The 22,720-nt window shown below is 47.1% G+C and overlaps 1 protein-coding gene across 4 annotated transcripts in view; it reads right to left on the bottom strand.

Annotated features, from left to right (window-relative positions):
* Positions 1 to 22,720, bottom strand: part of MAPK4 (mitogen-activated protein kinase 4) — a 147,276-nt gene that overhangs the window by 83,096 nt on the left and 41,460 nt on the right. For 2 of the 4 annotated variants that reach the window (XM_073680673.1, XM_073680669.1), the window contains one exon: positions 18,631 to 18,737. The exons of 1 other annotated variant lie outside the window; for it this stretch is intronic. The gene's annotated coding sequence lies outside the window, so the exon portion shown is untranslated. The remainder of the gene's footprint in view (positions 1 to 18,630; positions 18,738 to 22,720) is intronic. One more of the 4 variants, XM_073680677.1, reaches the window with a different exon arrangement.

The raw sequence follows: 22,720 nt of genomic DNA, 5'->3' as shown, positions 1-22,720 counted from the left end.
CCGGACACCGGGTCCGAAGTTTATCGGGATCTCTATGACCCAGTAAGGCATAACCGGAATTCCTGGAGAACTACAAGTCCCAGGATTGCTAAAGTGCTGATACGTAACAGAGCCAGGAGACACATAGGCCCCGCAAGCTGAGGAGCGTGTACTCCAAGAGAAGGCCCTACCACAAGGTCAGCCAGCACAGGACAGAGACAAAGTTAGGCCTAGCTCCAGGCAGGTCAGAAACTTACTACGCAGAGGCAAGTAACAGGAGGCCCTACACCCGCTCATTGGAGAGGATCCTGACATGCACCCTTCACCCTACAGTGCTCCGGGACGTGCCTGAATTTCCATCAGTAAAAGGTACTGAAGTGATTATCGTGTCTGTCCCTGTTCTTGCTCTGACCCGGCTGGGTCTCGCCTGTCCTGCATCCCCCTTCATACTTTGCCCTGAGGCCTAGCTCCACCTGTGGGGAGCTATACCATCGAGCTGCCTTATCATCGGCCTTAGTGGACTGTGCAGCGCTGGTGATTCTCACCAGAAGCCACAGGTGGCGTCACAAACTTTTATAAAATAAACATCTATCAACGCTTTTAAAAAGGGACCCTAGGGTACGGGCCCGGGAGCCGACCACCGCGACATCTTTAAGGCTGAAGGCCCGGGTAACCGAGTAATCCCCATCCCCCTGGGCGAGTCAATATGACTTTCTCATTTTTTTTTCTTCCATTTTTTTATGGAGCCAAAGTGACCAAAAAACAGGGGTCCTGACTTTTTTTTTTCATTTTGGTGTTAATTGTATGTGATAAATATTATAATATTTTAATAGTCAGGACAGTTACACAAGCGACCATATAAAATCTTTAGATTTTAATAACGTTCCGGTAAAAATAGGGTGATTTCATTATATTTACATATGGTATATATATATTTTTTTCTAATCGTTTAAATGCCACTGTCATAACTAACAGCAGCATCTAAGGGGTTAAACTGCTGCGATCAGAGCAGCTGTACTTGGTTGCCAGTGCCTGGCATTCTTAGCTCCTCGATCCGCACCATATATATATGCAGTGTGCATAGCACCTAGTGGCTCCTCCTGAGTAGAGTGGGCCCTCGCACTTGCCCGAAATCGTCAGGTGGTGGCGCCAGTCTTAGAGAGAACGTCACAAACACAATTAATAGTTGACTCAAACCTATACCATTAAAAGTATTTTCCACCTACCGAGATCTAATTTCTCTTTGACGTCTAATTCCAAGAATTTTTTGAAGAATCAGCTTCTAAATCTCTTTTTCCAGACGGTCATAAATCACCATCATCATGTCGCTTGTTTGCTTAATGGAGCGGAGAAGGCAATATATTCCACAGATTATCCCTTTTTTATTGGAGATTACCGCGCACATTCCCTCGTACCTGCTCGCTCAGTTCACTGTATGAATTGTTTTATTGACGGGGCTGTACGGTAGGTCAGGGCTCGGTTTACTTGTCTCAATAGCTAGAAAATAACATTTTATGTGGAGACGTGTTAAAGTTTAAAAGAGAAGCATAAAGATTGTCACAGACTTGAAAAAATATGTTTTTTGTTTGTTTTTTTTACCTCTGTGGTTACTTATTGCTGTTATTGTGTTGTTGTACTTCTGAATACGTGACAATGTGAATTACCTTCCTGTAGCCTAAAGTTACCAATTCTCCTTTTGTAGCCTCATTCTAAATGGTCACTATCCTCCTCACTTACCAAATAGTTTACAAGCCAGGAAAAAGAGGGGCAGGGGGGAGAGGCAGCTGCAGTATTCTTTCTGTGCGTCTATCTGCATAGTGACCACACCAGCAGAATAGTGAGTGCAGCTCTGGAGTATAATACAGGATGTAACTCAGGATCAGAACAGGATGAGTAATGTAATGTATGTACACAGTGACTGCACCAGCAGAATAGTGAGTGCAGCTCTGGAGTATAATACAGGATGTAACTCAGGATCAGTACAGGATAAGTAATGTAATGTATGTACACAGTGACTGCACCAGCAGAATAGTGAGTGCAGCTCTGGAGTATAATACAGGATGTAACTCAGGATCAGAACAGGATGAGTAATGTAATGTATGTACACAGTGACTGCACCAGCAGAATAGTGAGTGCAGCTCTGGAGTATAATACAGGATGTAACTCAGGATCAGTACAGGATCAGTAATGTAATGTATGTACACAGTGACTGCACCAGCAGAATAGTGAGTGCAGCTCTGGAGTATAATACAGGATGTAACTCAGGATCAGTACAGGATAAGTAATGTAATGTATGTACACAGTGACTGCACCAGCAGAATAGTGAGTTCAGCTCTGGAGTATAATACAGGATGTAACTCAGGATCAGTACAGGATAAGTAATATAATGTATGTACACAGTGACTGCACCAGCAGAATAGTGAGTGCAGCTCTGAAGTATAATATAGGATGTAACTCAGGATCAGTAATGTAATGTATGTAGACAGTGACTGCACCAGCAGAATAGTGAGTGCAGCTCGGGAGTATAATACAGGATGTAACTCGGGATCAGTACAGGATAAGTAATGTAATGTATGTACACAGTGACTGCACCAGCAGAATAGTGAGTGCAGCTCTGGAGTATAATACAGGATGTAACTCAGGATCAGTACAGGATCAGTAATGTAATGTATGTACACAGTGACTGCACCAGCAGAATAGTGAGCGCATCTCTGGAGTATAATACAGGAAGTAACTCAGGATCAGTACAGGATAAGTAATGTAATGTATGTACACAGTGACTGCACCAGCAGAATAGTGAGTGCAGCTCTGGAGTATAATGCAGGATATAACTCAGGATCAGTAATGTAATGTATGTAGACAGTGACTGCACCAGCAGAATAGTGAGTGCAGCTCTGGAGTATAATACAGGATGTAACTCAGGATCAGTAATGTAATGTATGTAGACAGTGACTGCACCAGCAGAATAGTGAGTGCAGCTCTGGAGTATAATACAGGATGTAACTCAGGATCAGTACAGGATCAGTAATGTAATGTATGTACACAGTGACTGCACCAGCAGAATAGTGAGCGCATCTCTGGAGTATAATACAGGAAGTAACTCAGGATCAGTACAGGATCAGTATTGTAATGTATGTACACAGTGACTGCACCAGCAGAATAGTGATTGCAGCTCTGGAGTATAATACAGGATGTAACTCAGGATCAGTACAGGATCAGTAATGTAATGTATGTACACAGTAACTGCACCAGCAGAATAGTGAGTTCAGCTCTGGAGTATAATACAGGATGTAACTCAGGATCAGTACAGGATCAGTAATGTAACGTATGTACACAGTGACTGCACCAGCAGAATAGTGAGTGCAGCTCTGATCAGCTGTTGCTCACTGTGGTGATTGTGGGTGTGGTGGCAGCAGATCCTGCTGTGTGCTCCTAAGCTCTGAGAACCAACACCTCTCCACCTGGGGATCAGCGCTCTCTCCTACCCAGGGAGGGAGTGGTTTACTGGGATGAGTGATGGAGCCAAGACCCAGGCTTCTGCTTCCCAAACCAGGCTGGCGGGGAGCAGGAGAAACCAGCAACCGGCCTGCACATCGGAGGACTCGCGGGTGAGACGCTCCACCAGGAGTCGCTGCAATGTGGCTCCTACTCTCCCCGGGACTGTGGAGACTCAGAGAAACCGCAAGGCTTCCAGCATGGAGGGTAAGCCTGACAGTGTGCATGATGGCGCTCCTTCCGGAGGAAAGCTGAGTGCTCACGGAGGTGAGGCCGACGTCATTGAGGAAGGTTGGGTCGCCTCCAGTTCTATGGAGGTGACTGAGTCCCTTGTGCCTGATAATGCTAAGGTCAAAATGTCATCCACCATTGTTACTGGTCCAGCAGGAATGAATGTGGTGGTGTGTGAGAATGAGGCCAATTCATTGTCTAGTGGTGTGGTTGATGGTTTGGTGGAGGGTGAGATGGTGATGGGTAATGGTGATGCTGTTGGGGCTGATGTAGTCACTGGTCCAGTTGCCCCCCCCTGGTGGTGACTTATGCCAGTGTCACCTCTGGGGCAAATAGGGCATCCTCCTCCTCGTCTCCGGGCTTTGGGGACGGCATGTTGCAAGGGCGCCTTCTGGAGGCTCTAAAGAAGGGGGAGAGATCACTAATGGTAGAGGGTTGAGAGGTTGATCTATCCTTCTGGATAGAGAGGCATGGCCTCGGGACCTTCCGAGAGCAAATAGAGGAGGATACAGTGTGGTCCCTCCCAACAGCTGGGCCAGGCAGTGTGCGTAGGAATGTGGTCCGTCTTCGGTGGAGGGGCAGTGATGCATGTCCTCCAAGGTCTAAAGTTGTGGAGCTCCTGCTGAGGATAGGCTTCAAGGCGATTGACATCTACGCCTTGATACATCCCTATTCCACGCCTGAGTTTGATGTCAGCTTTGTTCGGCCAGAGGGGCTTGAGCTCTTCTGGACAAATTATGAGTTGGCAAAAAATGAGCCCGGCTGGCGAGACTTTGTCATTCAGGTTGTGTCTCGCCAAAACCAAATCAAGAAAGTGACCGTGATGACTCGTAATGAGTCGCTTTCTTGTTATGACATCATGACATGACTTGGTCGGTATGGAGAGGTGGTGGAGATACCAAAGAAAAACCGCAAAGAGTTTGGTATCTGGTCAGGGGCCTGGACGTTTATGGTAAAACTTAAGCGTTCAGGTGGTACGGTTGCCCACATTCCATCATCTGCCTTCCTGTGTAGGGATCGTATCCTGGTCTTCTACCAGGGGCAACCGAAGCTCTGTCACAGGTGCGGCATCCCCACACACTTCAGTGCAAACTGCACCGTGCAGAAATGTGCGTTGTGTGGGGGGTGTCGGCCATCTTGCTGCATCTTGTGTGGAGATTAGGTGCCACCTGTGTGGTGAGTTAGGTCACCCATTCAGCCGTTGTCCTCGCTCCTTCGCTAATGCAGTCGAGACCCCTGTGGGAGAAAGCCGTGAGGTTGATTCTGCTGGGGAGGGGAATAGCAGGGGTGGGGGAGCTGAGGGGCCAGGGAAGAAAAGCAATAAAAAGACGCCTGCCCAGCTGAGGCGTCTAGACAAGCGCAGACAGGAGAAGGAGCATGGCGAGCCCCGGGCTACTGGGGTGGCCACTGTCCTGAATGCCAGTGTTGCTGCTGAGGCCCCGAGGGATGATGAGTTGGATGAGGAGGTCAGTTGGATCCACAGGGAGGAAAAGGCCTCTGCCTCAGAATCCTCCCATTATGAAAGTTTAGATGAGGATAATAAGCTAGAGGACAAGCGTAAGCTCGGCACCAAAAAGAAGAGAAAGAAGGGAGATAAAACATCTTCTCCTGCTCTGACCAAGGTATCTAAGGAAGGTAAAACTGACTCCCCTCTGGTTGGTCTTTCTAACCGGTTTCAAGCATTTGAGAACATCTCTTCCTCTGAGGAGGAGGCCGACGGTGAGGTTCCGGCTTCGACGGAGCTTTCAGGGGGCACCGAGCCTTCTTCTCCTGGGGATGCAGGGTCCTTGGGGGGAGGGACTGGCCCAGAGTCTGGAGATGTGGACAAAAAAAGGAAAAATGCGGGAATGGACACCTCTGTGTCGCTAAAGAGGGGGAAGGATTCCTCGTCTTAGGCAGAGGATAAGGGGAGTGGGAAGAAGAAAGCCATGTAACTCAATCACCAATGATGGCGGTACTCCGTTGACGCTGGCATCCATTAATTTCGCCAGCATTAAGTCAAATATAGCTAGCTTTGCGGCCTTTGATTTTCTCAGCCAGGTTGAAGCTGACTTTCTCTTTTTGAAAGAGACCAGGTTGCCAAACATGGCAGAGGTGTTTAACGCTAAGAGGGAGTGGAGACTCGGGCCCTCTTATTGGTCTCTTGCGGCCGAGCCGTATAGTGGAGTGGTGGTCCTTTTTACCGCACCGGTAGAATGCCGACGGGTTATTGAGTTAGAAATGGGGAGGTGCCTGATATTAGATGTCCTCATGAAGGGACAGGAGCTCTGGCTCATTAACATCTATGGTCCCCAATCTAAGTGTGACCGGAAGTGTCTCTTTATGAGGATCAAACCCTACCTTTTTACGAGTCAGCAGGTCGTCTTTGGAGGGGACTTCAACACTGTCACAAGGCCATGGGATAGAGGAGGTTCCAGAGACAAGCTGACTTATGATAGCGTCGCCATTAATAGTATAGCTAGTGAGGCTCGCCTGGTGGATGTCCACATCTGGCACACCCCAGGCCACGAGGGGTTCACCTATCATAGAAGTAACTGTAGGTCCAGGATAGACAGGTTTTATTTAAAGGAGGAAGCCGTCTCTTCAGCAGTATCTGTTGTTGAGGTGGAGTTCTCCGATCACTGTTTTTGTTTTCTCTGAATGTCACAGAGACCCCTGGATGGGAAGAGGCTTTTGGAGGCTCAATTCGTCTCACTTGGAAGAAGCGGACATAAGACAGTCCTTTGAGGATTTTCTTCAAAGCCGGGTATCCTTACTGGATCTTTCTAGTAGTAAGTCAGAGTGGTGGGAGATGTTCAAGAAAAGGGTGGCGAACCTCAGGAGTCTGGACAGGTACTGCCTGTATCAGGGCCTGAGGAGGAAACTTGAGCATCTTGTCTCAACTGGAGGTAGCCGCGAGGAGATCTCCAGAGTGAAATCTTTGCTAATGAGGTGTCAGTATGATAGACACGCATCTTTGGTTTTTGAGAGGGATTACGGGAAGTGCCGCTTGCCCGACCCTTACAGAAACTGTAAGATGTCAGTGAATAGTAAAGTTGTTACAGGACTGGTTGACACTGCGGATTCCCTGAAAAGATCCAGATCAGGGATCCTGGAGGTCGTGAGATCCTTCTACTCGCACCTCTTGGGGAACAGGGATCTGGATTGGGATGAGATGTTGGCTTTTCTGGCTGAAGCCATCCCCGAACCAGGGGTAGACCCCTTTCTTGGCGTTTTGACAGAGATGATCAGGGAAGAGGAAGTTAAGTTGGCGATTGAAGGGCTTGCCCTAAAGAAATCTCCTGGTCCAGATGGCTTAACATCTGAATTCTGTAGCATCGGCGTCTCTGCCGCCTGACAGGCAGAGACGCCGTCCCTCTTACCGCCGCGCTCCTGGCCTGGAGTCTTCCGGCTCTCCTGCTGCTGCCGGTGCGCGCAGCTTCCCGGGCACCGTGCTTAGGGCGCGCGCGCTCCCTCCCTCTTAAAGGGGCCGCACGCGCCGTCCTAAGGAGTCCCCGGCCAATGGCCGGAGGACTTCTCATATAAAAGGCACCTCCTCCATAATGGAGGTGCCCGTGCAAGGTTGTAGCTCTGTGTTCTAAACTCAGCTTCAGCCCTCAGGTCTAGCAGCTAGTCTGACTATCTGTCTAGTCTATCTGTCCCGTCCGCCAGCCTGACTACCAGTCCAGTCCGCCAGCCTGACTACCAGTCCAGTCCGCCAGCCTGTCTACATGTCTTTGCCAGCCAAGTACACTCTCCAGCCCGACGATCTGCCTACGGTCCAAACCCGCCAGTCTGTCTATGGGCCAGACTTGCCTGCCTACCCGGAGAACGTAACAGTTACCTGCCGTGCCTCCCAGCCAGCATACCTGGAGGCTCCTGCCAGTTACCTGTGGTGTCTGCCAGTCCTTCTACCCGGATCACCTGTCAGCCTGCCTGCCGTGCCCATATGCTGTACCGGTCAGTCTCTGTCTTCTGACCCGTGGGAGTCACCTGCTCCCATACAAGGACTTGTCCAGAATAGCACCTGGTCCCTCTGCTCGGTCCTTCCCTGGTTCACGGAGTCGATTGAGCTGCCGTGCGACCTTGGTCAGTCCAAGTTGATACCTAGTTACGCCCCTCTGGTCCCTCCTTGCACCGCAGCACAGAGGTTCCACCACCCGGATCCGTAACAAATTCTATAAGACCTTTAAGAATGCCTTGGTTCCCCTCTTGACTGAGGTATTCAATGAGTGTCTTTCCTCAGGCACTGTGCCGAAGTCAATGAGGAGGTCTGCCCTGATCATCTTGTCAAAGGGTAAGGATCCATCTTGAATTGAGAATTGGCGTCCCATAGCGCTTCTCAATGCAGACAGGAAGGTTTTGGCAAAGGTGCTGTTTAATCGGCTGGTGAAATTTGCGCCCCTGCTCCTTTCGGGAGCCCAGCATTGCTCTGTTCCGGGCCGCAGTACAATTAGTGCTGTACTCTGTGTCCGAGAGGCGGTGAAGCAGGGTAGGGCTGGCCAATGGAAGGGGTACATGCTGTCATTGGATCAGGCAAAAACGTTTGATCGGGTTAATCATAAGTACCTCTGGTCTGTCCTTCTGAGGTATGGCCTGCCGGGGAGGTTTGTTGATTGGCTTAAGACCTTGTATGCTGGGGCAGAGAGTTTCCCGCTTGTGAACGGTTGGATTGGCAGCTCTTTTGAGGTTGGGTGTGGTGTTCGCGAGGGTTGTCCATTGAGCCCGCTGCTGTACGTGTTTGCGGTTGACCCGCTTCTTAGGAGGGTGGAGCGTGGACCGTTGGCTGGGATCGGGATGGACCGGGCAGCACCGGAAGCCACTCTGAGAGTGGTGGCATGTGCCGATGATGTCACCGTTTTTGTTTCCTCTGACGGGGAGGCAGAATGGCTGATGTCAGAGGTAAATCGCTACTCGGAGGCATCCGGGTCTAAGATCAACCGGGATAAGTGTGAGAGTCTCTGGCTGGGAGGAGGAGATCTTGGTTTTGATCTCCCAGACACCCTTCCAGGACCCAAAGTCTCTGCTAAAGTTCTTGGCATCGAATTTGGCAAGGGGGATTACCCCAAACAAAATTGGGACAGCAGACTAGAGATTGCCACTCAGAAAGTGAACCAATGGAAGGGTTGGTCCTTGACCCTAAGGGAAAGGGTAAACCTGATCAAAACTTACCTGCTCCCTTTGCTGATCTATCTGGGCAGTGTGTGCATCTTGCCGGAGCCTCTCTGGACTTGGGTCTACAGTTTGTTCTTCCAACTGTTATGGGGGAATAGATTGAACCTTGTCAAGAGGGAGGTTGCTTACCGTACGAGGAGACTAGGAGGGTTGGGTATGGTCAACCCTGTGGTATTCCTTGTGAATACCTTCATTAAGATCCATATTGCAAACCTCTGGAAAGAGAGGGCTCCTCTGTGGGTATTCTCCTGTAAGGGATGGTTTCAGTCTTTCTTCCCAGAATGGGAGACAGGAGGGCAAGTGAAGGATCTACGCACACCGAATGTCTGAAGGTAATTCGCCGGTGGGGTCTGGAAATGTGGGAGGTCAGGACTCTGCCAAGGAAGCTCCTTGACAAAAGGGTTCTGTTGACCCATTTTCAGAGGCCTCTGGTGCTCAGGGATTGCCCAAGTCGGGATCTTGGGGTGGGTCTGCATCTTTTGAATTCTATCAGGATCACCTCGAAGTTTTGGGACTTGGCTTGGCGCTGCTTCCATGGGAAACTGTGTGTGAGGGACAATCTGAAGTGTAGGAGCTCTGAGGACAGGAACTGTATCGGGAGCATTGTGGTACCATGCTGGAAAGCATGAACCACTTCCTGCTTCGCTGTCCCTTTAACACAGAGGTGTACAACAAGGTGGGCACATCCATTGGCTGGCCCCGGCTGGCCGGTCTCTCTTATGCGGAATGGGCCTATGGAGCATTCGGAGACCTGGGTGGTCGGGACCGCTGCACCTTATTTCTAGTTAGCGCAGTGGTTAGGTACCACACGTGGAACACACGGTGCTTAGTATCGACGCAACTGGGTACACGAAGGGCCGCTCTCCTCTGGAGGGGCTTTTCTTTTAGTGTGCCCTAGTCTGGTCATCTCCTCTCCTGGTGGTGGGCTGCTGCTGACACCATAGATTTTTGTTTTGTTTTGATCAGTAGACAGTGATGTAGGGCTGCAGGCACCGAACTTGGGCTTTGTCAGTTGTGGTTATTGTATTGTTTGTTTCTGTATATATTGTATATAAGGATATGGATTTGGGTGTAGGTGTTAGGTTGGGTGGTGGGAAAAGGGGGGGTGGGTTCATCACTGATTATTTGGGTGAAAGACTGGCACTGGCTGATCTGGCCTATGGAAGTTGGACATGGACTAAGGCATGAGACGCAAGACCAGCTCTCAGGTCAGTGCCGGGGTTGGGAATGGTGGGCTTGAGTGTGGGATGCTTAGTTTAGTGTTGCATATATTTGTATAGTTAGTATTTATTTTATATTATTTAAAAAAAAAATATATATATATATATATATATACTGTATAAAAAAAAAAAGAAAAAAGTATATATTAGTTTGCATATAATTTTGTCGGCTATTGTTTATTTTACTTATTATATTGTTATTATTTGTTTGTTAACCGGAACAGATGTCATAGTGTAAGTAGTTGTTATTCTGTATCTATATATATAATCGTCTCATCCCGTCTGTCTGTCTGTCTGTCTGTCCAGGAAATCCCGCGTCGCTCATTGGTCCGGCAGCGGCCAATCAGCGCCGGGGGATTTCTAAAAAAAGATGGCGGCTGTTAGCGGCTCATCTGCGGGACGGAGCTGAGCAGCGATGCAGCCGGGAGATGAGCGCCGCGAGGCGCTCATCTCCCGGCCGGCAACAGCAGAAGGAACCCGACCGCCGGACCCATCTGCGGGACGGAGATGCAGCCGGGAGATGAGCGGCGCGAGGCGCTCATCTCCCGGCCGGTAACAGCCGAAGGACCGCCGGCACCGCTGACCTCCATGCGGAAGGGAGGACCGGGGAGCGGCGCTGCGGGTCGGGATACTTCTGCTGCGAGCGCCTGCGATGTCCCGGGTTCTCGCAGTGTAAGTAGCCGCACAGGCAGCGCCGCTCCCCGGTCCTCACCAAGACGATTCGATGATTGGTCGCGGTCTTCGGACCCGACCAATCACTGATCTTAGCGCAAAACTTAAACACCGCTGTGCTGATTGGTCGCCGACGCTGCCCGCGACCAATCACCGATTTGGGCGCCAAATTTAAATATCGGCCGCGACCAATTGGATGTCAGCGCCGCTGCCTGTGCGGATACTTCCGCTGCAAGAACCCGGGACATGAGCGGGCGCTCGCAGCAGAAGTATCCGGACTCGCAGCGCCGCTCCCCGGTCCTCCCTTCACACCCTAGCCGCTGATGTCCCCACTGTATCCGCATGGTGTTACAAAGGCCCGGAAATTTGTGTTAAAAATCGCTGATTGGTCGCTGGCGCTGCCCGCGACCAATCACCTATTTGGACGCCAAATTTAAATATCGGCCGCGACCAATCAGCACAGCGGTGTTTAAATGTGGAGCCAAGATCGGTGATTGGTCGCGGCAGATATTTAAATTTGGCGCCCAAATCGGTGATTGGTCGCGGGCAGCGCCATCGACCAATCAGCGATTTTTAACACAAATGTCCGGACCTTTGTAACACCATGCGGATACTGTGGTGACATCAGCGGCTAGGGTGTGAACAGAGGACAGGGGAGCGGCGCTGCGGGTCGGGATACTTCTGCTGCGAGCGCCCGCTCATGTCCCGGGTTCTTGCAGCGGAAGTATCCGCACAGGCAGCGCCGCTGACATCCATGCGGCTAGGGTGTGAAGAGAGGACGGGGGAGCGGCGCTGACATCCAATTGGTCGCGGCCACTATTTAAATCTGCCGCACAAATCGGTGATTGGTCGCGGTCTTGGCCCACGACCAATCACGGATCTTGCCGCAAAAGTTAAACACTACGGTGCTGATTGGTCGCGGACGCTGCCCGCGGCCAATCACCGATTTGGGCGCCACATTCAAATATCGGCCGCGACCAATCACCGATCTTGGCTCCACATTTAAACACAGCTGTGCGGATTGGTCGCGGAAGCTATTTAAATGTGGCGCCAAAATCGGTGATTGGTCGCGCCCAGCGTCGGCGACCAATCAGCACAGCGATGTTTAAATGTGGAGCCAAGATCGGTGATTGGTCGCGGCCGATATTTAAATTTGGCGCCCAAATCGGTGATTGGTCGCGGGCAGCGTCCGCGACCAATCAGCACAGTACTGTTTAACTTTGGCCGCAAGATCAGAGATTGGTCGCGGGCCAAGTCGGCGACCAATCACAGATTTGTGCGGCACATTTAAATAGCGGCCGCGACCAATTGGATGTCAGCGCCGCTCCCCAGTCCTCCCTTCACGCCCTAGCCGCATGGATGTCAGCGCCGCTGCCTGTGCGGATACTTCCGCTCCGAGAACCCGGGACATGAGCGGGCGCTCGGAGCAGAAGTATCCCGACCTGCAGCGCTGCTCCCCGGTCCTCCCTTCACACCCTAGCCGCTGATGTCCCCACAGTATCCGCATGGTGTTACAAAGATCCGGACATTTGTGTTAAAAATCGCTGATTGGTCGCTGGCGCTGCCCGCGACCAATCACCGATTTGGGCGCCAAATTTAAATATTGGCCGCGACCAATCACCGATCTTGGCTTCACATTTAAACACCGCTGTACTGATTGGTCGCGGACGCTATTTAAATGTGCCGCCAAAATCGGTGATTGGTCGCGCACAGCGTCGGCAACCAATCAGCACAGCGGTGTTTAAATGTGGAGCCAAGATCGGTGATTGGTCGCGGCTGATATTTAAATTTGGCGCCCAAATCAGTGATTGGTCGCGGGCAGCGCCAGCGACCAATCAGCGATTTTTAACACAAATGTCCGGATCTTTGTAACACCATGCGGATACTGTGGGGACATCAGCGGCTAGGGTGTGAAGGGAGGACCCGGGAGCGGCGCCGCGGGTCGGGACACTTCTGCTGCGAGCGCCCGCTCATGTCCCGGGTTCTTGCAGTGGAACTATCAGCACAGGCAGCGGCGCTGACATCCATGCGGCTAGGGCGTGAAGGGAGGACCGGGGAGCAGCGCTGCGGGTCCAATTGGTCGCGGCCGCTATTTAAATTTAAATGTGGCGCCAAAATCGGTGATTGGTCGCGCCCAGCGGCGGCGACCAATCAGCACAGCGGTGTTTAAATGTGGAGCCAAGATCGGTGATTGGTCGCGACCGATATTTAAATTTGGCGCCCAAATCGGTGATTGGTCGCGAGCAGCGCCAGCGACCAATCAGCGATTTTTAGCACAAATGTCCGGACCTTTGTAACACCATGCGGATACTGTAGGGACATCAGCGGCTAGGGTGTGAAGGGAGGACCGGGGAGCGGCGCTGCGGGTCGGGATACTTCTGCTCCGAGCGCCCGCTCATGTCCCGGGTTCTCGCAGCGGAAGTAGCCGCACAGGCAGCGGCGCTCCCCGGTTCTCACTAATACGATTCCGCTCCCCGCTCCTCACCAATACGATTCACTGATTGGTCGCGCTCTCCACACCCAACCAATCAGTGATCTTGGCGCTAAAGTTAAACACCGCTCTGCTGATTGGTCGCGGCCGCTGCCCGCAACCAATCACTGATTTGGGCGCCACATTTAAATAGCAGCCGCGACCAATCACCGATCTTGCCGCCACATTTAAACACTGCTGTGCTGATTGGACGCGGACGCAGGACACGTCCAATCAGCGAGATTGGCACCAAATTTAAATAACGCTCTGCTGATTGGTTGCGGACTCCAGCCGCGACCAATCAACGAGATTGGCGCCAAATTTAAGCAACGCTCTGCTGATTGATCGCGGTCGCTGGCCGAGATCAATCAGCAGTATTGGCGCAAAATTTAAACACCGCTCTGCTGATTGGTCGCGGTTGTCGGCCGTGACCAGTCAGCAGTATTGGCGCCAAATTTAAACCTCACTCTGCTGATTGGTCGCAACCACCAGCCGCGACCAATCTGCGTTTTTTGTGCCAAAATTAAACAACGCTCTGCTGATTGGTCGCGGTCGCCGGCCGCGACCCATCAGCATTATTGGTGCCAAATTTAAACCCTGCTCTGCTGATTGGTCGCGTCCACCAGCCGCGAACAATCAGCGAGATTGGCGCCAAATTTAAACACCGCTCTGCTGATTGGTCGCGGCCGCGACCAATCAGCACTATTGTCGCCAAATTTAAACACCTCTTTGCTGATTGGTCGCGGTCGCGACTAATCAGCGATTTTGGTGCCAAATTTAAACACCGCACTGCTGATTGGTCGCGGCCGCCATCCACGACCAATCAGCGAGATTGGCGCCAAATTTAAACAACGCTCTGCTGATTGGTCGTGGTCGCTGGCCTCGACCAATCAGCGATTTTGGCGCCAAATTTAAACAACACTCTGCTGTTTGGGCGCGGCCGGCGACCAATCAGCGATTTTGGCGCCAAATTTAAACCCCGCTCTGCATCGCTCCGCTGATTGGTCGCAGTCGGCGGCCGCGACCAGTCAGCAGTATTGGCGCCAAATTTAAACACCACTCTGCTGATTGGTCGCGACTAATCAGCGATTTTGGTGCCAAATTTAAACACGCTCTCTAGTCCTCACTAACACGGTTCGATGATTGGTCGCGGCCGCCGCCCGCGACCAATCATCGATATTGCCGCCAAATTTAAACACCGCTTTGCTGATTGGTCGCGGTTGCCGAACGCGACCAATCAGCGATTTTGGCCCCAAATTTAAACACAGCTCTGCTGATTGCACCCGGTCGGCCGCATACCTATTCTAGAATACCCGATGCATTAGAATCGGGCCACCATCTAGTATATGTATAATATGTGTGTGAGGAGAGAGGGAGCGGCTGGACCAGTTCATTACATTGTTTATTTTGTGGTTATTAATTTTGTTATGTTTCTGCTATTATTATTGTTATGTTTTTCATTTTTATAATAAAAAGATCTACAGGATGTAACTCAGGATCAGTCCAGGATCAGTAATGTAATGTATGTACACAGTGACTGCACCAGCAGAATAGTGAGTGCAGCTCTGGAGTATAATACAGGATGTAACTCAGGATCAGCACAGGATCAGTAATGTAATGTATGTACACAGTGACTGCACCAGCAGAATAGTGAGTGCAGCTCTGGAGTATAATACAGGATATAACTCAGAATCAGTACAGGATAAGTAACGTAATGTATATACACAGTGACTGCACCAGCAGAATAGTGAGTGCAGCTCTGGAGTATAATACAGGATGTAACTCAGAATCAGTACAGGATAAGTAATGTAATGTATGTACACAGTGACTGCACCAGCAGAATAGTGAGTGCAGCTCTGGAGTATAATACAGGATGTAACTCAGAATCAGTACAGGATAAGTAATGTAATGTATGTACACAGTGACTGCACCAGCAGAATAGTGAGTGCAGCTCTGGAGTATAATACAGGATGTAACTCAGAATCAGTACAGGATAAGTAATGTAATGTATGTACACAGTGACTGCACCAGCAGAATAGTGAGTGCAGCTCTGGAGTATAATACAGGATGTAACTCAGAATCAGTACAGGATAAGTAATGTAATGTATGTACACAGTGACTGCACCAGCAGAATAGTGAGTGCAGCTCTGGAGTATAATACAGGATGTAACTCAGGATCAGTACAGGATCAGTAATGTAATGTATGTACACAGTGAGTCCACCAGCAGAATAGTGAGTGCAGCTCTGCAGTATAATACAGGATGTAACTCAGGATCAGTACAGGATCAGTAATGTAATGTATGTACACAGTGACTCCACCAGCAGAATAGTGAGCGCAGCTCTGCAGTATAATACAGGATGTAACTCAGAATCAGTACAGGATAAGTAATGTAATGTATGTACACAGTGACTGCACCAGCAGAATAGTGAGTGCAGCTCAGGAGTATAATACAGGATGTAACTCAGGATCAGTACAGGATCAGTAATGCAATCTATGTACACAGTGACTCCACCAGCAGAATAGTGAGTGCAGCTCTGCAGTATAATACAGGATGTAACTCAGGATCAGTACAGGATCAGTAATGTAATGTATGTACACAGTGACTCCACCAGCAGAATAGTGAGCGCAGCTCTGCAGTATAATACAGGATGTAACTCAGAATCAGTACAGGATAAGTAATGTAATGTATGTACACAGTGACTGCACCAGCAGAATAGTGATTGCAGCTCTGGAGTATAATACAGGATGTAACTCAGGATCAGTCCAGGATCAGTAATGTAATGTATGTACACAGTGACTGCACCAGCAGAATAGTGAGTGCAGCTCTGGAGTATAATACAGGATGTAACTCAGGATCAGCACAGGATCAGTAATGTAATGTATGTACACAGTGACTGCACCAGCAGAATAGTGAGTGCAGCTCTGGAGTATAATACAGGATATAACTCAGAATCAGTACAGGATAAGTAATGTAATGTATGGACACAGTGACTCCACCAGCAGAATAGTGAGCGCAGCTCTGCAGTATAATACAGGATGTAACTCAGAATCAGTACAGGATAAGTAATGTAATGTATGTACACAGTGACTGCACCAGCAGAATAGTGAGTGCAGCTCTGGAGTATAATACAGGATGTAACTCAGAATCAGTACAGGATAAGTAATGTAATGTATGTACACAGTGACTGCACCAGCAGAATAGTGAGTGCAGCTCTGGAGTATAATACAGGATGTAACTCAGAATCAGTACAGGATAAGTAATGTAATGTATGTACACAGTGACTGCACCAGCAGAATAGTGAGTGCAGCTCTGGAGTATAATACAGGATGTAACTCAGGATCAGTACAGGATCAGTAATGTAATGTATGTACACAGTGACTCCACCAGCAGAATAGTGAGCGCAGCTCTGCAGTATAATACAGGATGTAACTCAGAATCAGTACAGGATAAGTAATGTAATGTATGTACACAGTGACTGCACCAGCAGAATAGTGAGTGCAGCTCAGGAGTATAATACAGGATGTAACTCAGGATCAGTACAGGATCAGTAATGTAATCTATGTACACAGTGACTCCACCAGCAGAATAGTGAGTGCAGCTCTGCAGTATAATACAGGATGTAACTCAGGATCAGTACAGGATCAGTAATGTAATGTATGTACACAGTGACTCCACCAGCAGAATAGTGAGCGCAGCTCTGCAGTATAATACAGGATGTAACTCAGAATCAGTACAGGATAAGTAATGTAATGTATGTACACAGTGACTGCACCAGCAGAATAGTGAGTGCAGCTCTGGAGTATAATACAGGATGTAACTCAGGATCAGTACAGGATCAGTAATGTAATGTATGTACACAGTGACTGCACCAGCAGAATAGTGAGTGCAGCTCTGGAGTATAATACAGGATGTAACTCAGGATCAGTACAGGATCAGTAATGTAATGTATGTACACAGTGACTCCACCTGCAGAACAGTGAGTGCAGCTCTGGGGTATAATACTGTAAGATGTTGCTTATAGAGGGAGCATACACTGTGAGGAGATATTACAGTATTTCTGACATCTTCACTACAGATACCTTTTATCTCCTCTAGGACCCTATACCTGGAGCCTGGGTGTCGCTGTAGCATTGTCCCTCTGAGGTTCATTATGGAGATGTTCTCTCTGGGCTGAATACATGAAACCACTGAGCAGTGAGGCTGGTAGTGGCAGAGAAATGAAAGCCTGTGAAGACGCTCGCTGGATTGGAACCAGCCCGAGAGATGAGGCGGAGACGTGCCTGGCACATGCACAAAACACATCTCAAATTCAAGCCAAGACCCAGTAACAGAGGAACAGAGGAATACATGGAGCGGTGGGCAGATTAGTAGGACCACACAGAAAACATCTGAAGACAGAGAGTTCATTCACAGATTAAAGAGCGATTGCGGTAAATAAAGATAAATCATATAATATAAAATTCTGCAACTTTCTACTATGTTTGATGATTACATTTATTACCATTTTAAAGTTTCTGCTTGCTGTCAATCAGTGAAAATGTTGTGTTTAAAGCGCACCTGTCAGCAGGATTGTGCTTAGTAAACCACATACACTGTCATGTTGGCGCCGTTACACTGAGTAAAATGATACCTTTGTTGATGAAATCGTCCTGTGGTTCTTTTATAATCTTTATTTTCAGTTTTGCCATAATGATATGCTCGTGCTTCAGGGTGGGACTTTGGGGAGGGGCTGTAGCTGGTGCTCTCATTATGTATTCATGTATTCATAATTCTGCCTTCTGACAGGTCACTGTACTTTCAGTGACCTGCCTACTATTTTAAATACTGCCTGTGTAATTTGTGTGCCACACATGAAATTTACATGTCCTAAAATGGCCGCCGCCGCCCGCGCACAGGCCGCACCGAAGCACGAGCATATCATTATGGCAGAAATGAAAATAAAGATTATAAAAGAAGCTCAGGACAGATTTCATCAACAAAGGTATCATTTTACTCAGTGTAATGTCACCCACCTGACAGTACACTGTATGTGGTTTACTAAACACAATCCTGCTGACAAGTGCGCTTTAAAGGGAGAGTAGAATCAGAAAATGGCCTATGGATTAAATCAGGTTTTTGTGTTAAATGCATTTTTTTTTAAAAAAACAAATTGCAATTGCAAATTGCAAATGATTCTATGATTCTATGTATTTTTTCAAATAAAAAATTAAAAACATAAATACATTATTAATCTTGCAATTTTAACAGTGGCCAATGGGGCTTTCTTAGACACTAACTTCCTAACACGTCAGGAAGTTTTCAGCAGCCTCATTATCATCAGAGACAGGATTACAATGACAGGTAATACCTCTATATACAGTAGATAACACAGGATCCACCTATCACAATAGGTGATGTCACAGCTCACCTCCTCCTCCTCGCTTCACAATCACCTTTGCACACGCTCGTTAAACCCTTTAATACAAAAGAGAGGGTCGAGGTCTGACTATTGCAGCAACTGTGCATGTGGATTTCCTGAAACAACAGTAAGTTAAAGGCTAAATAAAACGATGGTCAGTGTGAAAACTGCAAGATTTTTTTTTTATAATTTTAATTCAAAATATTGTCAAACAATTAAAAAAAATAGATTGAACACAAAAACCTGATTTAAATAAATACGGTAGGTAATTTTCTGATGACACATTCATTTTAAATCAGGAGACTTAAAGGGGTTGTTTCACTACATTTTAATAATGGGACAATGGTTGCCCTCACATGAAAAAAACACATTATACTCACATACTGGACACTCTTCACCCCCTTGTCCTGTTGCAGAATTTAATCACTGGTCTCCTGGTTTCCTCTTCCGTCAGGAGGGTCATCAGGTGACTGCTGCAGCCGCTGACTGACTGCAGTGGTTGTGTTCTATCTGAGCTGGGAGTGAAAGCTAGGAGACTTGTTTTTTTCTGGCTCAGACAGAATATGACCACTGCAGGCAATCGGTGGCTGCTTACTGGCCCCCTTCAGCTCCTCAGGGTAGATGATAAATGTATGATCACCTGCCGGCTGAGACCACCACTGATCCCGAGAACAAAGATCCTCCACTATAAATAAAGTGGTAGTGAGCATGTGTGACCACCAGTCCTGTACACTGTGGAGCAATGGTCGCACATGCTCACTACTGATCCATTCATAGGGGAACTTTGGGACGCCCACTTTCAGGATTGACCCCCAGCAATCACACAGGACAGATGTTATATGTTGCGTATGGGACAACCCCTTTAAGGATCTGTCTGTCAAAAAAGTTTTGACTGATTCCAATCACAATCAGTAGAATTTGGAAATGCAGAACAACTAATTTATACAGATTATATATACAATATATATATATATATATATATATATATATATATATATATATACTGTATATATGAAGCTAGAGGTTGAATACTATGGTATATCTTTTTGAGACATTTCAAGATTATAAGAGACATTTGTTCTTTAAGGCATCTCACAGATCTAAGGAGCAATCTATAATTAAAAGAATGACACGTCTGTAAAAGCTTTAATGCTTTCTCCAGGATGGTTGCACATTATATTCTTGCCGCTGAGCGTGTGAGGAGGTTATTTGCATGTACTAAAACGTCAGGGAATTTAATGTTATTTCTGGCTTGTTCAAGAAGCAAATTTTAAAGAGGATGCTTAGTTTAAAAATGCATTTTCATGTACTTAAAGGCTTTTTTTTCTTGCTTAAAGAAGCACTCCAATCAATGTTTTTGTCCTCCAGTCATCATATTATATAGCACTGTGTAATTACAATTGCTTATTTTCTCCTTCTACCCAGCTAATTCTTCTCTTTTCCATTAGGTTTATGACATCATGTTATTAAAAACTGACTGTAGAAACAGGAAGTCAATTTTCCCTACATGAGTCATCATTAGAACTACAATCCAACATCACTGAAAAGTCCCAGGCAGCCCAGCTCCACCTCCTCTTCAACTCCTGACCCATCTGCTCCTGCCCCCTTGCTTTTATCTCTCTTCCTTGTCTCCCTTTGTCAGTGACATAGGATTGTAGTCCTAATGATGACTCATACAGTTGTGCTCAAAAGTTTACATACCCCGGAAGAAAGGCCTATGATGAAAGGAACACCATTCCTACAGTAAAACACGGAGGTGGATCGCTGATGTTTTGGGGATGTGTGAGCTACAAAGGCACAGGAAACTCGGTAAAAGTTGAAGGAAAGATGAATGCAGCACGTTATCAGCAAATACTCGAGGCAAATTTGCACTCATCAGCCCGGAAGCTGCACATGGGACGTACGTAGACGTTCCAACATGACAACAATCCAAAACACAAGGCGAAGTCGACCTGTCATTGGCTACAGCAGAACAAAGTGAAGGTTCTGGAGTGGCCATCTCAGTCTCCTGACCTCAATATCATTGAGCCACTCTGGAGAGATCTCAAGCGCGCAGTTCATGCTAGACAGCCCAGGAATTTACAGGAACTGGAGGCTTTTTGCCAAGAAGAATGGGCAGCTTTTCCATCTGAGAAAATAAAGAACCTCATCCACAACTACCACAAAATACTTCAAGCTGTCATTGATGTTAGAGGGGGCAATACACGGTATTAAGAACTGGGGTATGTGAACTTTTGATCAGGGTCATTTGGATGTTTTTGTTTGTCATTAATATTTAAAAAGAGAAAACACAGTAGTTTGACATTAAATGGCTTCACCCAACCAATAACCATGAGTGGAGAAAATTTTTTTTTGTTATTGTTCATATTCTCTGAAACAAGGCCAAGAAAGGAAAAATTCTGCCGGGGTATGTAAACTTTTGAGCACAACTGTACATGGAAAATTGACTTCCTGCTTCTACATAGAGCTAAGAAGGATTCAGCTATTCAGTTTTTAATCACGTGATGTCATAGACCTAATGGAAAAGAGAAGAATTAATGGGTAGAAAGTCAAAATGAGCAATTGTAAGTACACAGTGCTATATAATGTGATGACTGGAGGATAAAAACTTAGATTGGAGTTTCTCTTTAAATGCATGTTCTTGTGGCTAAAAATCATGTTTGCAATTAGGTTTCTTTACAAATTTTGCAACATTTGCCCTCTATAGTCTCTTGTGTTGCACAAGCTCCTTCTGATGGTCAGACAGGAGAGTTTACGTCTCTTTTATCTGTCTTTCCTGACCTGCTCTCAGCTAATTTATGGCCACAGACCACATAAAAATTTAATATGTAGGGAAACAAAGAGCTTGTAAAAGCCAAACGGTGCAACGATTTTAATTTAACTCAAATGCAAAAATTATTTTTAGCACAAAATACATATAAGTAAAAAAAAAAGTCCCTAAAAGTGGACAACTCCTTTTCTTTCAAGGGTATCAATGATTGGTCAGAGAGAAAATAAACTACAAAAAATGCCTCCCTTTCTTTGGAGGACCTGGCATGTGTTTGCATTTCAGAAACAGACCACTGATTACAGAGGGAGCTGTGTAATGCTTCATTTCTACTGTGGTGGCGCTGCAGGAACAGTGACCATGTCAGCCACAGATTTTCCATAGCTGATCGCTGGAATCCCACCAGGTAAAAGACAAGGTTTGTACAAAATGGAGAACAGTTTTAAAGGGAAAGTAACATCAGAAAATTATTGTTTTTTTATGTCAAATGTATTTTTTTTTATTTAGTTATTTTCAATTTTTCCAGACCGTCATCATCTATTTTTGAAAAACTCCTTAGATCAATCACCTGATCAGCAGACAATTCTTGTAAAGTCAGTAATGAAAAGACCCAAATTTATTTTAATTTGATTAATTGGATCATATATACAGTACAGACCAAAAGTTTGGACACACCTTCTCATTTAAAGATTTTTCTGTATTTTCATGACTATGAAAATTGTACATTCACATTGAAGGCATCAAAACTATGAATTAACACATGTGGAATTATATACTTAACAAAAAAGTGAGAAACAACTGAAAATATGTCTTATATTCTAGGTTCTTCAAAGTAGCCACCTTTTGCTTTGATGACTGCTTTGCACACTCTTGGCATTCTCTTGATGAGCTGCAAGAGGTAGTCACCGGAAATGGTTTTCACTTCACAGGTGTGCCCTGTCAGGTTTAATAAGTGAGATTTCTTGCCTTATAAATGGGGTTGGGACCATCAGTTGTGTTGTGCAGAAGTCTGGTGGATACACAGCTGATAGTCCTACTGAATAGACTGTTAGAATTTGTATTATGGGAAGAAAAAAAGCAGCTAAGTAAAGAAAAATGAGTGGCTAACATTACTTTAAGAAATGAAGGTCAGTCAGTCCGAAAAATTGGGAAAACTTTGAAAGTGTCCCCAAGTGCAGTTGCAAAAACCATTAAGCGCTACAAAGAAACTGGCTCACATGAGGACCACCCCAGGAAAGGAAGACCAAGAGTCACCTCTGCTTCTGAGGATAAGTTTATCCGAGTCACCAGCCTCAGAAATCGCAGGTTAACAGCAGCTCAGATTAGAGACCA

Source organism: Phyllobates terribilis, unplaced genomic scaffold (genome assembly GCF_046119375.1).
Source record: "Phyllobates terribilis strain yellow unplaced genomic scaffold, ASM4611937v1 Scaffold_1__5_contigs__length_1240528914, whole genome shotgun sequence".
In the NCBI taxonomy this organism is placed as follows: domain Eukaryota; kingdom Metazoa; phylum Chordata; class Amphibia; order Anura; family Dendrobatidae; genus Phyllobates; species Phyllobates terribilis.
This window is presented reverse-complemented; position numbering and strand designations above follow the sequence as displayed.